This window comes from Henckelia pumila, chromosome 4 (genome assembly GCF_033568475.1).
Source record: "Henckelia pumila isolate YLH828 chromosome 4, ASM3356847v2, whole genome shotgun sequence".
Lineage (NCBI taxonomy): Eukaryota > Viridiplantae > Streptophyta > Magnoliopsida > Lamiales > Gesneriaceae > Henckelia > Henckelia pumila.
Genome location: NC_133123.1, coordinates 229,817,332 through 229,822,778, shown reverse-complemented (window position 1 = coordinate 229,822,778; position 5,447 = coordinate 229,817,332).

Here is a 5,447-nt window from a genome sequence, read left to right as displayed (position 1 = left end):
TTAGAAATAAGAAACCAAATGTGTCATATTTTAGAACATGGGGTTGCTTGGCTTATGTACGCATTCCAGATCCTAAAATAAAAAAATTAGCAAGTAGAGCATATAAATGTATTTTTCTTGGTTATGCTGAAAATAGTAAAGCTTATAGATTTTATGATTTGGATGCACATGTAATTATTGAATCTAATGATGCTGAGTTTTATGAATATAAATTTCCATTTAAATTAAAGAATAGTGGGGGTTCAATTTCTAATGATATTTCTATGCAAAGAGGTAACGAAAATCTTGATGAATTTGAATCTGAATTTAGAAGAAGTAAACGAACACGAATTCCCAAAAATTATGGTTCTGATTTTTATGCATTTAATCTAGAATATGATCCTAAAACTCTCAAAGATGCTTTGACCTCTATAGATGCTAACCTTTGGGAAGAAGCTGTTAATGATGAAATAGAATCTATTGAGGCTAACAGAACATGGAAATTAGTTGACTTGCCACCAGGATGTAAAACGATAGGTTGTAAATGGATATTGAAAAGAAAAATTAAACCTGATGGAAATATTGAAAAATATAAAGCACATCTAGTTGCAAAAGGATATAGGCAAAGAGAAAACATAGATTTCTTTGACACATTTTCACCAGTAACTAGAATTACATTTATTCGTGTGTTGTTTTCTCTAGCTGCAATATATGATCTAGTAGTGCATCAAATGGATGTTAAGACTGCATTTTTGAATGGTGAATTGGAAGAAGAAATTTACATGGATCAACCAGAAGGTTTTGTTATAACGGGACAAGAAACAAAACTTTGTAAATTAAATAAATCACTATATGGTTTGAAACAAGCTCCCAAACAATGTCATGAAAAGTTTGATAATCTTGTCATATCACATGGTTTTAAAGTAAATGAGAGTGACAAGTGCATATATTGTAAGTTAGAACATGATCTTTGCACTATTTTATGTCTTTATGTGGACGACTTGCTTATATTTGGTTCGAATATTCATGTTATTAATAATGTAAAATCAATTTTATGTGCTAATTTTGATATGAAAGATTTGGGAGAAGCAAGTGTGATTCTTGGTATAAAAGTAACTAGGTTAGAAAAGGGAATTTCTTTGGTTCAATCTCATTATATTGAAAAGATTCTAAAGAAATACAATTACTATGAATATAAACCAGCATGCACACCTTATGATCCTAGTATAAAGTTGTTTAAGAATATCGGTGATAGTGTTAGACAATCTGAGAATGCTAGCATCATTGGTAGTTTACGATATGTCGCTGATTGCACTAGACCTGACATATCATATGCCGTAGGATTATTGTGCAGTTTTACCAGTAGACCTAGCAATGAACATTGGCATGCTGTCCAAAGAGTTATTAGATATCTTAAGAGGACCATGAACCTTGGATTACATTTTCAGAAGTTTCTTGCTGTCCTTGAAGGATATAGTGATGCTGATTGGAACACCCTTTCAGATGACTCCAAAGCAACGAGTGGATACATATTTTGTATAGCGAGTGGTGCTGTTTCATGGAAATCTAAGAAACAAACTATGTTGGCTCAATCTACTATGGAGTCAGAAATGATAGCACTAGCTTCGGCTATTGAAGAAGCAAGTTGAATAAGGAATTTGCTTTCTGAAATTCCATTATGGGAGAAACCGATACCAGCTGTCTTGATCCATTGCGATAGTACCGCGGCTATTTCAAAAGTTCAGAACCGTTACTATAATGGTAAGAGACGACAAATACGTCGTAAGCATAGCACAGTAAGGGAGTATCTCTCAAGTGGTGCTATAAGAGTAGATCATGTGCGTACTGATGAGAACTTAGCTGATCTCTTGACAAAAGGATTAGCTCGAGAGAAGATTTTCCGAACTTCGAAAGGAATGGGAATAATTCCCGTAGTTTGATAAATCACACATGATGGCAACCAAACCTATAGACTGGAGATCCCAAGAAATAGGTTTAATTGGTAAAAACAATTCATGAAGTGATATGAAGAAGAATCATATTTCTGTATTGTAAGTGATGCATTCCAAGAATTGTACAGTGAAACATGAAAATCTCTGAAGTGAGAAAACGGTTGAGTTGGTTTCAACTCTTAATGAGTTCTATATCTCTTTTTGAGTAGAGTATCTAGCTCAGGAATACTTTTGATAGACTCACCTATGTGAATGTGGAAGTGTGGTCGCTTCCTATGAGAATTATGGGCAAATTCTTTAGATCATTCACTAAACTGGGATTTTTGTGCAAGGCCGTAAAGCACGGGCTTCGAACTTCACCCTGGAAAGATTGTGTGTGTGATGTTTTTTTGGAGATAGAGTTCAAGACTACGAGTGACTCAAGTGAAATCTGAATTGTTCACACTACGTAAAGGTTCAACTGATTAACACCTTTGCTTATGCATGGTCTTATATGTTTTAGATGTGCTCGATGAAAAACTCTTTTTCCTTTTGAAAAATTCAAGTGGGGGAGTGTTGTATTTTGAATTTTTGAAAAGAAAAAAAATCTTTCCAACGGTTGGAAAAAAAGGAGATATTGTAAATGGTGCAACCTTCTACCAATCTTTGTGTCTTTTCTTTTATGCACTTTCATTTCCTATATATATATATATATATATAAAACATGCTTCAAATAAATACGTGAGTTTTGCTTTCTGGTTTACAAAAAGAAAAGAAGGAAGTTTCTTTGTTTTTTTTTCGAATTCGAAGCATAAATCGAAAAGTGAGCGGGGTGTGAGTTTGTCGGTCTCCTTGCGTGCAAAGGAAGTCCGAAACAGAGGAGATTCTGGGCTGTTTTATCCTGGGGACGATGTGGTTAGAGTTTTGCTTGCATGATATTGGGCAGAGCCGCAAAACGTCTTAAATAAAGCGACAGTGTCCGCGACTCGACCCAAGAAGATTGCTTATTATTTTCTGTTCTGTTTTCATTCTGCATCAAAAATATGTATATATGTAAGGGTGTGTGTTTGCCTCTATTTAATTATTATTTGGGCAAATTGACACAGTCCAGATATTTCAACTCTCGTGTATTATTTTAGCTTTAATATGTATTTATATTGTTTAGATCTCGATATTTAAAAATATATATTTTTAATACACTATCTAATTTATTTGGCATAAATAATTATTTTAATTTAGCATCTCAATAATAATTCTAATTATGCCAAATTACCAGATAATTAACTTCCGGGTCTTACATTTCTCCACCACTAAAAACAAATGTCGTCCTCGAAATTTCCGTTTACACACATACATCTGTAACACAATACACCACAAATCCATGCTATGAATCAAACAAATATGGATAAGAAGTTCTCATCTTCTCCTCTGTCTCCCAAGTAGATTCCTCTACCCCATGCCTCGACCACTGAACTCGAACTAGTGGTACAACTTTGTTGCGAAGAACTTTCTCCTTACGATCCAAGATACACATAGGATACTCTGTATTAGACAATGTTGGATCCAGTTCAACCTCATCAGGTTGTATGACATGAGATGGATCAGGTTCATACTTACGCAACATAGATACATGAAATACATCGTGGATGCCATCCAAAGATTGTGGCAACTCCAACCGATAAGCACAAGACCCAATACGTTCAACAATTCTATAGGGACCAATGTATCGAGGTGACAAATTACCTCTCATACTGAAGCGAACAACACCTCTAAACGGTGAGATTTTCAGAAATAAAAAATCTCCAACTTGAAATTCCAATGGTCGACGACGTTTATTTGCATAGCTTGCTTGTTGATCTTGGGTAGCTTTCATTCTTTTATGGATCGACTGAACTTTGTCTGCATTTCCTGAACAATCTCTGGTCCAGTCAATTGTTTTTCACCGAACTCATCCCAACAGAGAGGTGATCTACATTTATGACCATACAAAGCTTCAAAAGGAGCCATACCTATAGTCACTTGGAAACTGTTATTGTAAGAAAATTCCACTAATGGTAAAGCTTCATGCCAACTGTCTTTAAAATCCATAACAACAGCTCTAAGCAAATCCTCAAGAGTTTGGATTGTACGCTTAGTTTGACCATTGGTCTGAAGATGATATGCAGTACTTATCGCAAGTCGTGTACCCATTTCTTTTATCGAATAGGAGGTCTAGAAGTCCTCTCGGATCTTCTAAGTATAGGCGTGTCTATCAATGGTTCCTGAGGTGTATGATCGTTATTTTGTATTTCGGGTTCTTCTCGAATTTCTTCGAGTTCCATCATCTCGCCTTTCTTATCCAATAAGAACTCCTTCTCCAAGAAGGTGGCATTCCTTGAAACAAACACCTTTGTTTCAGCAGGATGATAGAAATAATATCCGATTGAATTCTTCCGATACCCTACAAAATAACATAAGGTGGATCGACTATCCAACTTATCTCCCACTGTCTGCTTCACGTAAGCAGGACATCCCCAAATCCTCAAGTACGAATACTTAGGAGCTTTGCCATTCCATAACTCGTATGGTGTTTTGTCCACTGCTTTAGTGTGGACGTTGTTCAACAACAATACCGCCGTTTCAAGCGCATAGCCCCAAAACGAAGGTGGAAGCTCAGTGAAGCTCATCATGGATCGAACCATGTCCAACAAAGTTCGATTACGATGCTCCGATACACCATTCAGCTGAGGTGTCATAGGAGGAGTCCACTGTGAGAGAATCCCATTCTCTTTCAGATAGTCCAAAAACTCGGTACTCAAGTATTCTCCACCTCGATCCGATCGAAGTGCTTTAATACTTTTACCTAGCTTGTTTTCTACTTCAGCCTTGAATTCTTTGAACTTTTCAAATGCTTCAGACTTATATTTCATTAAATATAAATACCCATACCTAGAATAATCATCAGTAAAGGTAATGAAGTAGGTGTGGCCGAATTGAGTACCAATTCTAAATGGACCACAAACGTCTGTATGGATCAAATCCAACAGATTTTGACTACGCTCAGGTTTCCCCTTAAAAAGAGATTTAGTCATTTTTCCTTTAAGGCAGGATTCACAAGTAGGTAGAGAGTTAATATCAGACATATCAAACATGCCCTCTCCCACTAGCTTGTTCATCCTACTTGAGGAAATATGTCCTAGCCTAGCATGTCAAAGGTTTGCCGGGTTTTGACTATCGATTTTCCTTTTGTTTGTTGTTGCCGGTTTATCAACATAATTTATTGGAACGTCTTTCAATTTTAAGTTTTATAGATCGTTTTCAAGTTGTCCATTTCCAATCAAACATTCATTCTTGTAAATATTGCAAATCCCATTCACAAAATTGCAAGAATAACCATCTCTATCAAGCATAGAAACAGAAATAATGTTTTTAATCAAATCTGGAACAAATAAAACATCTCTCAAAAGTAACTTAAAATCGTTCTGCAAAATTAAATAAACATCTCCCACAGCTTTAGCTTCAACTTTGGAACCATTTCCGAGCCTCAGCTGGGTCTCA